General features: G+C 45.0%; 1 pseudogene; it reads right to left on the bottom strand.

Annotated features, from left to right (window-relative positions):
• Nucleotides 1–576: 576 nt before the first annotated feature.
• Nucleotides 577–2,336, bottom strand: LOC129464551 (inositol-3-phosphate synthase 1-like; annotated as a pseudogene).
• Nucleotides 2,337–19,816: the final 17,480 nt, after the last annotated feature.

Genomic DNA, 19,816 nt, shown 5'->3' with positions numbered 1-19,816 from the left:
CTCAGATTAAACATCCCTTCCTCCAGGAAGCCTTCCCTGACTTCCCCAAGACTATGTTAAGTTGGCATTCCATGTGCTTTATCTCCATTCTTTATCAAATTTTATTCTAATGATAGGCCATTAGCTGCATGAGATGGGGCTGTGTCTGCTTATTCTCCATCATATCCTCCCCACCTAGTGGTAGATGATAAATTCACATGTGTTGAATGAATTAATGAACATGAGCACAAAGATTTTTTTTTTTTTTTTTTGAAACAGAGTCTTGCTCTGTTGCCCAGGCTGGAGTGCAGTGGCATGACCTCGGCTCACTGCAACCTCCACCTCCCGGGTTCAAGCGATTCTCCTGCCTCAGGCTCCCAAGTAGCTGGGATTACAAGCATGCACCACCACACCCGGATAATTTTTGTATTTTTAATACAGACAGGGTTTCATCATGTTGGCCAGGCTGGTCTCGAACTCCTGACCTCAAGGGATCTGCCTGCCTCGGCCTCCCAAAGTGCTGAGATTACAGGCGTGAGCTGCCGCACCCGACCGCAAAGGGCTAAATTTTTTTTTTATTTTTTGAGAATAGCACCGGCTTTATTGTCTTTGTGGGGGCCTGGAAAGGCTGGGTCCTGGGGGGCAGCGGGGAAAGGCCGGGAAGCTGTGTGACCAGGGCCTCAGGTGGTGTGCATCTGGGGTTCCTCCGCTTGTGGGTGTCCATTGGTATCACCGGTACAGCCATTGGTGGCAGCAGGTACCGGTCCTTTCTTGTTCGACACAGGGCAGGCGGCAGCCACGGGTCCGACTCGCTTGAGGCCAGGCACTGGGAGCTCCATCTTCTGCTCCAGGACCACATGGTTCTGTGGCGGAAGCCCCACACAGGCCCTGACGATGTTCCCGATGCAGCTGAGCTGGCGGAAAACCACATTGACCACCGGGCTGCCCGGCGGTACCAGCGGCTCCTTGAAGAGGATGCTAAGCAGGGACAGCACGGGGTGGAAGGTCTGTGGCTCGGTGTTGTCATTGGTGCAGAAGCTCACGCAGTGGCACAGCTCGGTCAGCAGCGCCAGGTCCAGGATGATGGGGGCGGCCAGCAGCGAGTCCTCGCACGTGTTGTGCAGTACCAGCGTGTTGGTTACGCCCAGCATCAGCTCCAAGGTAGACTCATCCAGCGCATGCATGGGGTCGCCCGCGTACGGCATGTACTTGATGACCACGCAGCGGTCAGGCTCCTCGCAGGGCGCGTAGAGCACTGGGTGTCTTTGCACCATGTCGTCTACCACGTTGCTCTTGGACACCTCCTCAGAGGGAACCGCGATGGCGCCGACAGGTTCTGCCGGTCGCTGTTCCCCAGGTGGTTATAATTCACAATCGACTTGATCTTGAGGCCGTAGCCAATGAGGAAGTCCACGAGCACGGACTTGACTTTGGTCTGGCCTGACTTGAAGTCATCTCCGCCCACGTAAACCTGGCGCTGCCACGCGAGCTCAAGGACTCTGGGCACCAGGATGTTCTGTGGGGACCCACTGAGGAAGGCACAGCCCTCCAGGATGCTGGCCACGGCGAAGAGCGTGGAGGGCGACACCTTCAGGCCAAGCTCGATCGTGCGCAGCAGGTTCTCGGCCGTGTTGTTGAGACGTGGGACCACCTCAAAGAAGCGCTCCCTGTGCGCCGTTCACAGCGCTATGACTTTGTCCAGCCCTGCGCTAGACCGGAAGTCTAGGATGTCCCGGCGGATCTGCTCCAGCTGCTGCGCGCACGTGCCCGGGATGAGGCTGTCCGCGCGCGCGTTCTGGTTGGCCGCGATGAATTCTGGGATGTATACCAAAGGCCGGGGCTGCAGGACCTCCATGTGCGGCCACAGTTGCTCCTGCAGCCCCCAATCCAGCACCTTTGCGAGCCGCATCGCCTCGGCCAGGTTCGGCGACAAGATGTCTCAGCCATCGAACACGAGGTCGTTGGGCGCCACCATGGGCAGCAGCCACGGAAGGGCACGAACACCTCCTGGCCCTTGGCGGCCCGGGCTCACGGTGCCCGCCTGAGACAGCGAACCGTAGTAGTTGGCCCCCTTGCGACCCCTGCGCTTGGGCCAGGACAGACGCAGTAGGTTGGCCAGCACCGCGGAACCGGTGCGTGGAACCGTTGTTCCCACCCCAGGCGACAAGCATGACCCCTAGCCTGGGCACCTGCTGGCTGGGCGGTCCGGAAGGTGAAGTGCGTGGACTTGAGGTGCACCTTGAGGACGCCGCCCTCGCTTCTGACGCGCGTTGTCTGGTACTTGTACAGAGCTCGATGGCCTCGGGGCCGTAGACCACGTCCCGGCTCTGGACCAAGAATTGGACGGCGGCCTCCATCGCATCGCGGCGGTCTGCGCGGAGTCGGCTCAGGCAGCGGCGGTGGACAGCGCGCTAAATTCTTTACCTAAGATTATCTTTCACTTTTAACCACTGTGAGTTAGACGGTATCCCCTTCGTGTGATGCATGAGAAAACGGAGACTCAGAGTGTGACATACCCAAGGACATTCAGGCGAAAAAGGACTTCGAACTTGGCTCTGTCTGATTCCAAAGCATGTGTGGTAACCACAGCGCTATGTTGCCTGGGTTCAAGACCTGGACTTGACACTTGTCCTGGGACAAGTTGCTAACCTTTCTATGCCTTAGTTTTCTCATCTAAAAAATGAAGAGAGGGTAATAATGATGAATGAGTCAATGCCAAGGAGTTTCATCAGCTGTGAAACTGTTCAAGTACCACTGTTTGCACGACCCCGGTTCTCTTCCAGGTCCCTCACGTGGGCCTGCGTGACTTCTAAAGACGACCTGAGACCAGCCCGGGCAGCATAGTGAGACCCTGTCTTTACAAAAATAACAATTAGCTGGGCGTGGTGCTTGTAGTCCCAGTTACTCAGGAGGCTGAGGTAGGAGGTTGATGCTACAATGCTGAGACTGCACCATTGCACTCCAACTTGGGTGACAGTGAGACCCTGTCTCAAAAAAAAAAAAAAAAATGGAACACCCAACATCCTTACAAGCCACCCTGGTACCTTCACTCAGATTTATTATGTTCATAGCACTTCCCACTACTGCCTTGATCATTCCTTTAACTTTTTTCTATATTGTTTTTCTCTCCTACTATAGAAGAAAAGCCCTGTGAGAGCAGGGGTTTTGTTTTTTTCACCAAAGTCTCCTAGCACCACCAATAGTACCTTGCATAGAGAAAGCTCTGGAAAGACAAATTTGCCTAATGAATAAATGAGTGATTTACATATTATTACATCTATATGATGTATCAAAGTGTTAAAACCTGTTATAAGAGGAATGTAGAAAATGTGGTATGTTCATATAATGGAGTAGTACTCAGCCATGAAAAAGGAACAGCTGATGCACACACAAGGAGACTGAGGCTCAAAACATGTTGAGCAAAAGAAGCCAGGCACAAAAGAGTACGCACTACATGAGTCCACCCATGACATGCCAAGGATAGGCAAAAATCAATCTTCATATCAGAAATCAGAACAGTGGTCAGTCACCTCTGGGGCTGGGAACTGGCTGGACGGGGCATGAGAAAACTTTCTGTAGTGATGAAACTATTTTATCTTGATTGGAATTTAAGACACATAGATTTATATGTTTGCCAAAACTCACCAAATTTGTACAATTCTGATCTGTGCATTTCCATGTTATGTACATTTTTCTTCAAATTAAAAAAAAAAAAAAAAACCAGCTGGGCACGGTGGCTCACGCCTGTAAACCCAGCACTTTGGGAGGCCGAAGTGGGTGGCTCACTTGGGGTCAGGAGTGCAAGACCAGCCTGGCCAACATGGTGAAACCCTGTATCTACTAAAAATACAAAAATTAGCTGGGTGTGGTGGTGGGCACCTGTAATACCAGCTACTCAGGAGGCTGAGCCAAGAGAATCGCTTTAACTCAGGAGGCGGAGGTTGCAGTGAGCTGTGATTGCGCCAGTGCACTCCAGCCTGGGTGACAGAGTGAGACTCCATCTCAAAAAAAAAAAAAAAAAGAAAAGAAAAACAAAACAAACAACCCTATTCTTGAAAGCAAAATGAACAGCTTCTTCAAATCAAATAATTTCGAATGAAATCGCAGTTTGATTTAGTTCCAGTTAAGAGAGTATTTTGAAATTCTAGGTTCGTTTGTTTTAGAATTTCTACCTCAGGAGGCTATTGCCACAGTGGGCTTTAATTTGTTTTGTTTTTGAGACAGGGTCTCGCTCTGTCACCCAGGCTGGAGTGCAGTGGTGTGATCTTGGCTCACTGCAGCCTCTACCACCTGGGCTGAGGCAATCCTCCCACCTTAGCCTACTGAGTAGCTGGGACCAAAGGCACACACCACCACCCTGGCTAATTTTTTGTATTTTTTGTAGAGATGGGGTTTCACCATGTTGCCCAGGCTGATCTCGAACTCCTGGGCTCAACCCATCCTCCCGCCTCAGCCTCCCAAAGTGCTGGGATTACAGGCGTGAGCCACCACACCCGGCCTTGTTTTTTTGACAGGGTCTCAATCTGTCACCCAGGCTGGCAATGATCATGGCTCACTGCAGCCTCAACCTTCTAGGCTCAAGTGATCCTCCCACCTTGGCCCTCTCAAAGTGCTGGGATTACAGGCATGAGCCACTGTGCCAGGCCCACACGGGCTTTAGAGTCAGCCAGACCTGAGTCCAAACCCTACTGTGTCACTTACTGGCTGCATCATCTTGGGCACCTTCTTAACCTCTCTGAGCCTCAGTTTCCTTATTTGTAAAATGGAAATAATAATAGTGGTTACCTTTCAGGGTTTATCATAAAAACTAAGTACATGCAAATCACTGATCAGTGCCTGGCACATAAAAGGGTTGCATAGATGTTATACATTTACTAAGCAAATACTTTAATAAGTAGATCCCATAGCACAGGTGATTAATTTAACAAGATGATTTGATGTGACTGGGCGATTTAATTAACTAGAGGCTAAATGGATTTTCCTGAATCACTAATCCAGGAACACAGCCTCCCTGGTTTGCTGAAATGTAGCCATGCCTATGGCAATTTCTGGAAATATTGCTTATTCATAAAGGGACTTTCTCAGTACAGTATGTGGAGAAGCCTACAATTGAAGTAGGGAAGGAAAGCCAAAAGGCTATATTGTCTTCAGTTATTCAAAAAACTGGTCTGCAAATTAAGGATTAAGTTTATTCTGTAGTTCCCTGAGGGGTGGAATTAAATCCAATAGGAGAAAATGACAGGGAACAGATTTCTACTGAGAATAAGGAAGGATCTTTTGTCCATCAGAGCTTTCAAAAAAAAGGGAGGGGGAGGCTGTCTCTGAAAGTAATGAGCCTCCTGTCACTGGAGGTGACCAACCCTAGGCTGCATGAGCCCTTGGCATGAGCCCTTAAGTCCTATGTCTGTGTAGTGTTTTAGAGCTTCATATACATGCATGAGCTTGAAAGGAGGTTTATTGTCCTTATCCCCTTTTTACAGATGAAGAAATTGAGGTTTTGGGGAATATGCCCCTTGCCAGGTGTCACACAGGTGGGAGGTGGCACCACCAGGATGGGACCTCAGGTCTTTTAACTTCAACGCCAGGTGCGCAGTCCACTCAGGCAAGCCCCAGCGAGAGCGGTTGTTCACCAATCCTGGCACATCACTGGGTCACTGGGAATGCTTGGGGAACTGTTTTTGTTTTTTGTTTTTTTTTTTAAGATGTGTCTCACTCTGTCACCCAGGCTGGAGTGCAGTGGTGCCATCTCGGCTGACTGCAACCTCTGCCTCCCAGGTTCAAGTGATTCTTCTGCCTGTCTCCTGAATAGCTGGGATTACAGGCACGCACCACCGCGCCCGGCTAATTTTTGTATTTTTAGTAGAGATGGGGTCTCACCTTGTTGGCCAGACTGGTCCCAAACTCCTGACCTCAAGTGATCTGCCTGTCTCCGCCTCCCAAAGTGCTGGGATTACAGGCGGGAACCACCACACCCAGCCTCCATTTCTTAAGCTAAGTGGAACACAGGATGATATGGTGACTCAGGCCCTCCACTGCTTTATATGACTGAGCTAATTCAGTATAAAAATTTTAAGGCTTCTCATTGATGCTGTAAGCAACAAGGTTTGGGATCCATTAGGTGATCTCTAGGGTCTTTCTCAACCCTAAAATTATCTGACTTAATTAGCTGGAATGTGGGGGCAATTTCTGTAGCTCTACTGTAATTAGACCTGGTTCCCGCTGGGTTTACTAGTCACAGTTGTCGACGCAGCGCCCACCAGCCCACTCCCTGGCATAGAGTCAGAGGTTTCACTGTTGATCCAGACATTCAGCCAGCCCTGATGAAACCAGCTGCTCTCAGCAGTTCCAGGGCCATCATCACCTCTCTGCCTGCTGGAGCATCTGAGGGTATCCCGCAAAGTTTCTGGGTTGGCCCCATGTCAAGAAGAGCAGCTGCTGGCAGCAGGGGACTCGGTCAGTGTGTGTCCTACAAACCTCTTTAGGTAATTCTGCTTTAATCTGCTTTTCTCACATTTGGTTACAAGGATGACTGGTTTCACAGCACAGACTGACATGCAGCTGTCCCCACCGATCACTGTCTCCGGGAGTTAAGCTCTGTGGGAGCTGCTTAAGCACAGGGTGGCAGGTGCAAGGTAAGAGGCAGAGCCTGTGCAGCCTCCATCCTTAGGAATGACTGAGTAGGACTGGCCAGGAGCCTGGGACTCCCAGCCCCACATTCAGCCTGACCTGATTACTGTTTACAAGCAGAGAAGCCAAGAGGTTTGTGTAGAAATGACAGTGTGCATAATCCAAGTGTGGAAGAACCCACCCACCCACAGTCCTCCAAGCTTTACAGAGCATCTCAAGAATCAGAATACCCAGGGACATAGTATGTTCCTATCATTGCTTAAGCCAGCAGTTTCCAAAGTGGGGGTGATGCACCCCAGACATCACAAGACAATTCAGGAAGGTGAAGGGACATAACAGAACTTCTATAATCTTGATCACTTTTTGTTTGTTTGTGCTTTTTTTGTTTTTTTTTTGTTTGTTTGTTTTGAGACAGGGTCTTACTCTGCCACCCAGGCTGGAGTGCAGTGGTGCGATCTTGGCTCACTGCAACCTCCACCTCCTGGGTTCAAGTGATTCTCCTGCCTCAGCCTCCCGAGTAGCTGGGATTACAGGCACATGCCACCATGCCTGGCTAATGTTTTTGTATTTTTTTGGTAGATAGGGGTTTCACCATGTTAGCCAGGTGGGTCTTGAACTCCTGGCCTCAAGTGATCCACCTGTCTCGGCCCCCCCAAAGTGCTGGGATTACCGCCTATCTTAAATTTATAATTGTAAAGTATTCTATAAGGTACCTATTTTGCTGCACAATAATCATCATAATAGGTAATGTCAATGAGTTTTTATTCTATGTCAGGCAACATTCTAATAGCTTACATATATCATTTCATTGAACCCCTACAACAACTCTATGAGGTAGGTATTATTAATTCTACTTTCCAGGCACAGAAAGGTCAAGCTATCCCTCTAAGATCACATAGTAGACAGGTGGCAGAACTGGGATTCGAACTCCGTGGTCTGGCTGGAAAGTTTACATTCATAACTGCTACTCTATTCTGTCTGTCATATGTAAGTATAATTTTCACATTTTAAGCAAACACATATTGGGGTTTCATGTTCAAGTTGTTCATTGCTGTTGGTTTTGTTTTTGTTTTTTTTTGTTTGGTTTATTGAAGAAGGTGTTCAGAAGAAAACAAACAAAAAACAATGTTTGGAGAATATTGGCAAGTTGAGATAAAATTAAACTATGTTGGCTGGGCACGGTGCCTCACGCCTGTAATCCCAGCACTTTGGGAGGTTGAGATGGGCAGATCCCGAGGTCAAGAGATTGAAATCATCCTGGCCAACATGATGAAACCCTGTCTCTACTAAAAATACAAAAATTGGCTGTGCATGGTGGTGCATACCTGTAGTCCCAGCTACTCGGGAGGCTGAGGCTGGGGAATCGCTTAAACCCGGGAGGAGGGGGTTGCAGTGAGCCAAGATCACGCCACTGCAGTCTAGTTTGGGCAACAAAACGAGACTCCATCTCAAACAACAACAACAAAAAAAAACTATATTCATTCCATGAAGGTTTCTGGAGAAGGAAGAATAGTGGTCAGGTTCTTCTTAGAGTGCCATTATGAACTCAAGAGCTACTAGACTTGTGCCTCCAAAGACCAATCATTTGTATGCCACCATCACAATGCTTACCATGCTTTCCAACACTTTTGTCTAATTCATATTTTTGTTTAATTCAACTTACTTTTTAAAACATAAATTACTAATTTTTGAAATAAACACTGCATTACCACTATAAATGGAAATGAGTATCCCTTGCAGAGAGGCCACCATCTCATTAGAAAGAATTATAAAAATTCTACTCTAAAGGTCCTGATTTTGTAAAAATAGCTAATACACACACAAACACAGACATACACAACACACACAGACACACACACACACACATATAGTGCCAGGTACTGTTCCAAGTATTAGAAATATACTGAGCTTATCATAGCCATACTGGGTAGGCATTAACATTACCCTATTTTACAGATGAGGAATGGGGACTTTCAAAACTTTGCACGAGTTCACACTGCTAGTGAGGCAGAGGTAGGTTTTTAACCCGGGCAGCAGAATCAATGTGGTGCCCACAACATACACAGCGACAATGTTGCCCATAGCACTTGGTGCACTGAGAGAGAGCTGGGAGGGGAGTGCCCTCCTAACCTCAACCCAGTGAGAGAACCTTCACCAGACCTTACACAGAGCTCACGGCACCTGTAGCTGGGCCTCCATGGACCAGCCTCGCTCCCTATGGCTGAGCATCTGGGAAGTCTCTTCACTCCTCCCCTCCAATGGTGGGTCAGAAGTGGCTGAACTTCCCTCTAACACAAGGACCAGACATGAGCTTGCAGTAAGAATATGGCCTGGGTCATTTTAGAAGAGATCCTCCCAAGATGGCGGCCTACAGCCAGAGAGGACCCTGGTGGTAGGAGGCTGTGACGTGAACCATTGGAGGTAGAAACTGAGGCTATGTCAGGAGCAGCCAGGGGCAAGAGAAACACTGCCTGCCACTCCGGAGTTGCTGTTGAACAGCCCTAGCAAGGGAGTCTCCAGAAAACCCATATAAGTGCCCACAAGAGACAGCGAGCTCCACAAACGTCCCAGGTCTGGAAAGCATGGGGTCAGATTATTCTAGTACCAGCCAAATAAGAACTCTCTATCCTGTACCTCTCTTCCTTCCTCCTGCTTCCAGCCCCAAGGGAAGAGAGGTTTAAAGAGACAAGCTGGCCACTACTACTCCCCTTCCTAGATCAGAGGTCTGAAGACAGAGATACGACTGAAAAGGACCACAAGGCTTTTTATGACCAAGAATTGCCAGAAATGTCATGCCTTTGTTTTCATATAGGGGAAGGAAAATCCCCACAGACACTTTAGAATGGACTTTCATGATTATATGCCAAGAATCATGAATGTTTCATTTCTAACAATATTTTCTCCACCATATCCTGAGGCCGTAGGAATTCACGGAGCTAGACTCATGGAAATTGCAACACTTGGCAATAGACTGAAAGAGAGTGGATGAGAATACACCCCTCTCTCTGGCCCTCTGCATTATGATATTTCTGACATACACCATGATTCAGGAAACGATCTGACAGATGGGCCAAGTGGGGCACTAGTGACAATCAATATACCAGCTATCTAGCACCCAAGCTGTTTCTTTCTTAATTTTTGGATTAAGAATAAATAGAATGTCTAACACTTCCTGGACCCCAATATAACATCCATGAACCTTATTTTGAAAATTCACTGGTGGACTCTTACAGGTTCTTAAGCCAAAGAGAAATGTGATAAAATCTGTGCTTTAGCTTGACCTTGGAGACTTGGAAACTAGGAGCAGGAAGGCATAGAAGGAGTTGATGGGGGAGAGAAAGGGATCACGGCAGAGGAAATGGACAGAGTTTGCCATCTCTGATTCAGATGCTCAAGGGGCTCTGAGAGGGAGGCTCACTGACAAGCAGTCACCCTTTCCAGAACATCCTAAATAACAGTGACTGCCCCTCTCACAGAAACACAGGACAGTCTACATCCATCAGTCAGAAGGCTGGGTGTGGTGACTCACACCTGTAATTCCAGTAATTTGGGAGGCCAAGGTTGAAGAATCACTTGAGCCCAGTAGTTCAAGAGCAGCCTGCACAACACAGTGAGATCCCACCTCTACAAAAAACTTTTAAAAAATTAACCAGGCATGGTGATGTGTGTCTATAGTCCCAGCTACTCAAAGGATGAGGTGGAAGGATCAGTTGAGCCCACGAGGTGGAGGCGGCAGTGAGCTGTGATTGTGCCACTGTACTCCAGCCTTGGTGGTGGAGTAAGACCTAATCTAAAAAAAAAAAAAAAAAAAAAGAAAGAAAGAAAAGAAAAGAAAAAGAGGGGGACAGAAAAGGAAATAGCAGAGCAGGTCAAGCCAGTCAAGCCAAGCCTGGCCTGGCCCACCCACAGCACAATCAGATAAGTCAGAGGGTTTACCCACACTCCATTCTTTCTCGCTGACACAAGCAAATGAGAAAGGGGAAGAGGGTGGGCATGCTAGTATTGAGGAATGGGGCAACCAAGCCCAGCTCTCCACTGGTTGGAAATTAGGGCCACCCCAGGAAACTCAAAAGCCAAGGAAGAAGGCAGAAGAAAAAGCTAAGGAGGAAGATTGCTCCTCAAGAGTTCATGAGAAGGAAGGCATGTGACAGCTTTGTGACCCATTCTCCATCTTCACTTCAGGACCTTTCTACTGAAAAGACCCTTTCAGACAATCTGTCCAGAAACAAACACATCAAAAGCACAAAGAATAGTGAAGTGACTTTAGGAGATGAGGAATCATGCTAGTTCCTGGAGACATAAATGGTGGCAGGTGTGGGAGCCAGGTTAGATCCATGTTGGAACCCTAACTCACTTCTGAGCCATGAGATTTGGGCAGGGTGCTTAAATTCTCCAATTTTTAGTGTCTTCTTCTGAACAATGGTGTCAATCACCACTGTCTCAGGGACTTGATTTAAAGATGAAATGAGGGCCGGGTGCAGTGTTTCACGCCTGTAATCCCAGCAGTTTGGGAGGCCAAGGCGGGTGGATCACCTGAGGCCAGGAGTTCGAGACCAGCCTGACTAACATGGTGAGACTCCATTTCTACTAAAAATACGAAAAATTAGCCAGGTATGGAGGTGCGTGTCTGTAATCCCAGCTACTCAGGAGGCTGAGGCAGGAGAATTGGTTGAACTCGGGAGTTGCAGGTTGCAGTGAGCCGAGATTGCACCATTTTGCACTCCAGCTTGGGCAACAAGAGCAAAACTCCATCTCAAAAAAAGAAAGAAAGGAAGGGAGGGAGGGAAGGAGAGAGGGAGGAAGGAAGGAAGGAAGGGAGGAAGGAAGGAAGGAAGGAAGGAAGGAAGGAAGGAAGGAAGGAAGGAAGGGAAAGGAAAGGAAAGGAAAGGAGAAAGAAAGAAAAGAAAAGAAAAAAGAAAAGAAAAGAAAAGAAAAGGAGATGAAATGAGATGATACAAGTGATAGGTCCAGCACAGGATCTCATGCACAAGAGGTTATCAAGGACTTAAATATTATTTTCCAGGGTCCACAATATGTTACAAATATTTTCTTCTCATCTGTCACTTGTCTTTATATTTTGTTTGTATGCTTATTTGTCATACAGGAGTTTTGTTTTTTGTTATTATTATTATTTTTAATTAGAGACAGGTTCTTGCTCTGTCACCCAGGCTGGAGTGCAGTGATGTAATCATAGCTCGTTGTAACCTTGAACTCCTGTACTCAAATGATATTCCTGCATCAGCTTCCCAAGTAGCTGGGACTACAGGCACATGTCACCATGCCTAAGTTTTTAACTTTTAGGTAGAGATGGTTTCTCACTATGTTGTCCAGTTTGGTCTCGAACTCCTGGGCTTAAGTGATCCTCCTGTCTTGGCCTCCCAAAGTGCTGGGATTATAGGCATGAGCCACTGCGCCTCGCCAAGTTAATGTAGATTCATACTTTTCTGGATTGCTAAGATTTTAAATCAGGTATTGGTATTAAATTTAATTAAACACCTTGTCAACATTTATTCAGATGATCATATTTTTTTTTCTCCATAAATCTATTGCTGGAAGAGACGGCAATAGATTCATTTCTTCCCTCCTTCCTTCCTTCTTTCCTTCCTTCCTCTATCTGTCTCTCCCCCTTCCTTCCTCCCTCCCTCCCTTTTTCTTTCTTTCTTTTTCTTTCTTTCTTTCTTTCTTTCTTTCTTTTTCTTTCTTTCTTTCTTCCTTTCTTTCTTTCTTTCTTTTTCTTTCTTTCTTTCTTTCTTCTTTTTCTCTCTTTCTCTTTTTCTTTCTTTCTTCCTTTCTTTCCTTTCTTTTCTTTCTTTCTTTTTTTTCCAGACAGTCTTGCTCTGTTGCCCAGGCTGTAGTGCAGTGGTGTGATCTTGGCTCACTGCAAGCTCCACCGGCTGGGGTCAAGCAATTCTTGTGCCTGAGCCTCCCAACTTGCTAGGATTACAGGTGCATGCCACCATGCCTGGTTAATTTTTGTATTTTTTTTTTTTTTTTTTTTTTAGTAGAGTTTGGGTTTTGCCATATTGCCCAGGCTGGTCTCAAACTCCTGGGCTTAAGCAATCTGCCTGCCTTGGCCTCCCAAAGTACTGGGATTACAGGCGTGAGCCATGGCACCCAGCCTGTTAATGTCTTATTTAGGCTATTTGCATCTCTGCTCATAAATATATTGGCCTATCATTTTTTCCCCCTCTTCTTTTGCTTTTATGTGCTCATCATCCTGTTTTATTACATTGGCAAGTAATGCTAGCCAAGTCAGATGAGTTGGGAAGTTTCCCATCTTTATGCTCTAAATACAATTTATAAAGTGTATAGAAAAGCTTAGAGGTTTTATATAGTTTGACTCAAAAATAGTCTGGCCTGCTATCTTTGTCTCAAGCTAGATGGAGCAAGCAGGAGAAAATATTTTAAAATACCCTTTAGATTTTATTTTAGGATTATTCAACTATTCAGGTTTTTTATTTCTTCCTGAGTTAATTTAAAAATTTTCCTTGGCCGGGCACAGAGGCTCTTACCTGTAAACCCAACACTTTGGGAGGCCAAGGTGGGTGGATCACTTGAGGTCAGCAGTTCGAGACCAGCCTGGCCAACATAGCAAAACCCCATCTCTACTAAAAATACAAAAATTAGCCAGGCATGGTGGCACGCTCCTGTGGTCCCAGCTACTCAGGAGGCTGAGGCACAAGAATCACTTGGACCTGGGAGGTGGAGGTTGCAGTGAGCCGAGATTGCACCACTGCACTCCAGCCTGGGTGATAGAGTGAGACTCTGTCTCAAAACACATTTTTTTTCCCTGAAAAATCACCCATTTCATCTTTTTTACAAAACAAAGTTTTACTGAAATATAATTCACATACCATGCAGTTCATCCATTTGAAGTGTATAGTTTAATGATTTTTAGAATATTCACAGAGTTATGAAAAAATCCATTTTAGAACAGCTGCATCATCCCCAAAGGAAATCCGTAGCTGTCAACAGACACTCTCGTTTCTCCTCCACTTGCTCCACTCCCGTTCCTAGGCAACTACTGATCTACCAGTATATGTAAAAAAAAAAAGCATGTCATCTGCAAGTAGAGATAGTTTTATTTCTTCCTCTCCAGGCTACATTTCTTTTATTTCTTTTTGTAGCCTAATTGCAGTACAATGTTGAATAAAAGTGGCAAAGGTGGACATGTTTATTTTGTTCCTATCTTAGGAGGAAAGCCTCCCGTCTTTCACCATTATGTATGATGTTTGCCATTGGTCTTTCATAGATGTCCTTTATCAGGTTGAGAAAGTTCCCTTCTATTCCTAGTTTATTGAGTGTTTTTATCATGAAAGATGTTGGATTGTGTCAGAAGCTTTGTCTGCATCTATTGAGATGATCATGTAATTTTTTTTCCTTTATTCTGTTAGTATAGTATATTATCTCGATTGCTTTTTATATGTCAAACCAACCTTGCATGTCTGAGATAACTCTCATTTAGTCATGGTGTATAATCCTTTTTCTTTCTTTTCTTTCTTTTTTTTTGAGATGGAGTCTTGCTCCATTGCCCAGGCTGGAGTGCAGTGGCATGATCTCGGCTCACTGCACTTCTGTCTCCCAGGTTCAGCGATTCTCCTGCCTCAGCCTCCCCCAGTAGCTGGGATTACAGGTGTGTACCACCACGCCCAGCTAATTTTTTTGTATTTTTATCAGAGACAGGGTTTCACCATGTTGGCCAGGCCTGTCTTGAACTCCTGACCTCAAATGAACCACCCACCTTGGCCTCCCAAAATGCTGGGATTATAGGCGTGAGCCACTGTGCCCAGCTTAATAATCCTTTTTCTATGTTGCTGGAGTCTGTTTGCTAGTCTTTTGTTGAGAATTTTTGTGTCTATATAGATAAGAAGTGTTGATCTGTGGTTTTCTTTTCTTGTGATATCTTTGTCTGGTTTGGGTATCAGGTAACTACTGGCCTCATAAATAAGTTGAGAAGAGGCCGGAATTAATATACATTCCAGTCATCTGTTTGCCACCAGTACTGAACAGATTACTTGGCATTTAACAGATATGAATAAATGACATTTAGAGATGAATAAATTAACTGTGTTGCTACAGACTAGATAACTTTTTTTTTTTTTTTCTTTTTTTGAGACAGGGTCTCGCTCTGTCACTCAGGCTGGAGTGCAGTGGCACGATCTCCAGCTTGGCTCACTGCAACCTCCACCTCCTGGGTTCAAGCGATCCTTACCCTTCTGAGTAGCTGGGACTACAGACATGCACCACCACGCCCAGCTAATTTTTGTATTTTTAGTAGAGATGGGGTGTCACCATAGTGGCTAAACTGGTCTCAAACTCCTGACCTGACCTCAAGTGATCCTCCTGCCTCAACCTCCCAAAGTTCTGGAATTACAGGTGTGAGCCACCTCGCCTGGCTTAAAAAATATTTTTAATGCATGACTGAGGAGAAAAGAAAATAAGAAGGATACAGAAAAGCCAAATGTAAAATAGAAGCCAGAATCCAAATAAGTCATCAAGAGCTAGAACTAGAAGCATCTCCTGCTCTTCTGTGACCTACAGCAAGAGTTTTAACTGGTGGCATGAGAGAGAGGAGGCAAAGTGTAAGGGCTTGGCAAGGTGAAGGGGTCAGACTGGAAACTGCTGCATAAAGCTGAGATCCCTAACATCTTTGTTCTCAGTAAAAGGATGATCTTTAAAAAATATCTTCTCAAAAAGGCAAGAGAGGTCATATACTTACCTGTCACAGCTTGACTTGTCAGGAGAGAAAGTCCCCTCTGGGAATAAATAACCACAAGCCAGTCTTTATTCATGCTGTGCAGAACAATTCACGCTATTTCTGTAGTTTAAAGAGAAAAAGTCACCTCACAAACTAAAGATAAACTCTCTCAGGAGGGATCTAGGCTTCAAAAAATTTCAACAGACAAAGTTCCATCAAATATCAAAAAGTCACAAAATGTACACGAAAAAAACCAAGGCGTCAACCATAGCACCAAAACAAGTAAAGAGAAAATTAGTGAGTTAGAAGATAAATCTGAGGATAGAACAGAGAAATCAAGATGGAAAATACGAAAGATTAAAAGGCTTGTGGGGTGGGCTGATGAAGTTTAAAACATATTAAATTGGAGTTCCACAAGAAAAGAACAGAAGCTAAACAGGAAGCCCCAGAAAGTAAACACAGAGTTTGAGCAATCTCACAGTGGTAATGACACAAGTCTTACAGTTCAAGATCTACTAAAAGAGGCGCCACGCTTAAGACCCAAGATTCTCAGTCAGGACTCCTGGAGGAATCTACCCTAGAAGGGGAGGAGGTAGACAGGGCTTTCTGCAAACTGCAACACAGTCTACAGTTAGCTCAGTCTCTGTCTTAGGATAATCAGTCCCCACTCTGCCTGACTAGCTAAGGAAATGATAACTCTCTCTGGAGGAAGACAACATCATTTAGAGCCTCAAAATTTGTTTTTGTTTTTGTTGTTATTTGTTTTTTTTTCTACTACTTATAAGTGTAGCATAATCTTTTATTTTATTTTTTACTTTTATTTTAGAATCAGGGGTACATGCACAGGTTTGTTAGAAAGGTATATTGCGTGATGCTGAGGTTTGAGGTATGATTGAAACTGCCACCTGGGTAGTGAGCATAGTACCCAATTTTTTAGCACCTACCTCCCTCACACCCCATCTAGTAGTCCCCAGTGTCTGTTGTTTCTGTTTTTATGTCCAATATTGGGGTTTTTAAATTTATTTATTTAATTTTTTGTTTTTCTTTCCAACTTTTATTTTAGGTTCAGGAGGTACATGTGCAGGTTTATTACATGGATAAATTGTGTGCCATGGGGATTTGATGTACAGATTATTTTGTCACCTAGGTAGTACCCAACAGGTAGTTTTTTTTATTTTTCGTAATTTTTTTGAGACAGAATCTCATTCCATCACCCAGGCTGGAGTGCAGTGGCGCAATCTCGGCTCACTGCAACCTCACCCCCTAGGTTCAAGCAATTTTTATGCCTCAGTGACCCAAGTAGCTGGGATTGCAGGTGTGTGCCACCACACCAGGCTAAATGTTTTTGTATTTTTAGTACAAACAGGATTTCACCATGTTGGCCAGGCTGGTCTCGAACTCCTGACCTCAGGTGATCCACCTGCCTCGACCTCTCAAAGTGCTGGGATTATAGTGGCTTGAGCCACTGGGCCCAGCCTCCCAATAGGCAGTTATTTTTGTTTCTGTTTTTGTTTTTGTTTTTTCGTTTTTGGTTTTTTTTTTTGAGATGGAGTCTTGCTCTGTCATCCAGGCTGGAGTGCAGTGGTAGGATCTTGGCTCACTGCAGCCTCCACCTCCCAAGTTCCAGCTATTCTCTTGCCTTAGCCTCCCAGGTAGCTGGGATTATAGGCACGCTCCACTATGGGCAGCTAATTTTTGTATTATTAGTAGAGACGGGGTTTCACCATGTTGGCCAGGCTGGTCTCAAACTCCTGACTGCAGGTGACCTGCCTGCCTTGGCCTCCCAAAATGCTAGGATTATAGATGTGAGCCACTGTGCCCAGCCCCAGTAGGTAGTTTTTTGATCCGCACCTTCTTCTCACCCATCACCCTCAAGTAGACCCTAGTGTCTATTGTTCCCTCCTTTGTGTATTCCAACATTGTTTTTTATACATGCCATTAATTTAAAAATCACCAGATATGCTAAAAGATAAGTCCAAATGACCAAAAACCAAGATGGGGGGAAAAGACAATAGAAATAGTCTCCAACATTCATTAAGTGAAAAAAAGCAAGAGAAGAGTTTATATCATAAATTCTCATTTATCTAACCAAAGCATTTATGTATATGCCTAAATATAAATATCTTTGCAAAAATGCAAAAAATGTGATACATTTTTTGGACCTATTTGATTTTTTTTTTATCATGTGGATGTATTACCTTTTAAAAAATCCCTTAAAATATCTTTTAAGGAATAAAATCCTTACTAGAGTCACACTCACCTGTTAATCATTTGGAAAAGCAGCTTCCTCTCTCTTTCTCACCTTGTTTCACTCTCTTAAAAATAAATCATCAGCCAAACTCAACCTCTTAAGTGTACTTCAAAGAAACTTTAATAAATCAAAGGAAGAGAGACCAACAGTGGATCCAGATTTCAATGTAACTTTGCCAGATTTCTATGTAACTTTCCTTTTTATTGGCGGAGGTAATTCTTTTAGAGATTGATAAAGCTTCTGCAGGGGACAGGAGGTCAGGAATGGAGTGTTTACATTCTCTCCCCACTCAATCCTACCCTTGGGTGAGTGTCACTTAATCTGTCTGTAGCTTTTCATACTCTCTAGCTGTTTCTGGTTTGGATAAATTTCTGGTCACCTCTTGCAGTGGATAAGTAAGGCTGAACACAGGTTGTGCTCCCTCCAAAACAGCTAAGAGGTTAACCATCACCACACCAAACAACATGGACAAAAAGCAGATGGTTTCAACATCGTCTTTATCCACCAAAAAGAAATAGGACTTCATTTGAGAAAATGTCACACCTTTGTCTAATGAAGACTGTGGGTGCCATAACTGGCCATGTGTCTCTCTTTGCCTTGGTGTATAGGAAGCTCAGACATGTATTTGCTTCCCATTTTGAAAATCTTAGTACAAGCCTTTGTGGTACCTGCATCTGCATACTGATTCTCTGTGCTTCATCATCTTAGGCAATTCTCTTTGTCATTTAGACTTCATTTTGTTTTGTTCTTTTAATATTACATATTTTTGGAGCCACCTCAAATGCTTTTTAGAATGAAGTAAATTTTATCCATAAATGAAAACAGGAGCTGATCAACCATATTGACCTGTTGATTTACAGAGTGGAAAGAAACTCAAACTTTATTATTTATTTATAAAATCAGCAAATATTTATTGAGCACTTACTATATACCAGGCACTGTTCTGGCACCAAGGACATAGCAAATAATAAAACAAAAGCCTTTCCTGTATGGAATGTTCATGCTAGTGAGGGGATAGATAATAAGCATCTGAAAAGTAAATATATCCTATGAAGAAATAGGACTTCATTTGGCAAAATGTCATGTCCTTGCCCAGTGAAGACTGTGGGTGTCATAACTGGCCATGTTTCTCTCTTTGCCTTGGCTTATAGGTAGCTCAGACATGTATTTGCTTCCCAAGTGCAGCCCTTGTGGTACCTGCATCTGCATACTGATGGTGATAATGCTAAGGAGAAAAATATAGCAAGTGGAGGAAGGGAAGTGATGTGGATGGGTGATATTTCTACATTATTTTCTATCCTATTTTCTATAGAGTGGTCAAGCCAGGCCTCTTCAATAAGGTGGTGTTATTGATGATGAGGAGGTTTTCATCTCTCTTCTCCTCTCCCACTTGCCATCATCCTCCTTTATACTACCCTGGTATTCTCTGAATGTGCACAATAAACTTCAATAACTGTTCTCCCCACGTCCTGCTTGTCCTGCTTCTTAAAGTCTATTCTGTCCTCCACACTGCAGCCAGAGGGATCCGATTAGGTCAAACTCCTGACAAAGTTTTTTTTGTTGTTGTTGTTGTTGTTGTTTTGAGACGGAGTCTCGCTCTGTCACCTAGGCTGGAGTGCAGTGGCGTGATCTCTGCTAACTGCAAGCTGTGCCTCCTGGGTTCACACCATTATTCTGCCTCAGCCTCCTGAGTAGCTGGGACTACAGGAACCTGCCACCACGCCCGGCTAATTTTTTGTATTTTTAGCAGAGATGGGGTTTCACTGTGTTAGCCAGGATGGTCTCGATCTCCTGACCTCGTGATCTGCCCGCCTCAGCCCCCCAAAGTGCTGGGATTACAGGGGTGAGTCACCGCGCCTGGCCGATACAGTTCACATTTTTAGCTTGGCACTTAAGGTCCTTTGAGATCTGGTCCTATCCTGCTCACTCAGAAAGCACTGTAATACTGGCATATTTGCCCTCCTCTAAACATGCTCCCAGTCTTCCCATCTCCATGCCTCTGTTCATGCCATTTCCTCTGTCACCCTTCAGGATCCAATTCAAACATCATCTCCTCTGGGAAGCCTTACAGAGTGACACAAGCAAAATTAATCGGCCTTTTCTTGGAGGTCCTGTAACTGTCCAACAGATTTACCTTGCTTGCTGCCTCGACAGAGCCAATTTAACAAGCAGGGGAACTGCAATAGAGAAAGAGCAATTCACATACAGCCGGCTGTGCGGGAGACTGGAGTTTTATTATTACTCAAATCAGTCTCCCTGAG

This window comes from Symphalangus syndactylus, chromosome 16, assembly GCF_028878055.3.
Source record: "Symphalangus syndactylus isolate Jambi chromosome 16, NHGRI_mSymSyn1-v2.1_pri, whole genome shotgun sequence".
NCBI lineage: Eukaryota > Metazoa > Chordata > Mammalia > Primates > Hylobatidae > Symphalangus > Symphalangus syndactylus.
The sequence above is the reverse complement of the archived record's forward strand: the minus strand, read 5'-3'. Positions and strand labels throughout refer to the sequence as shown.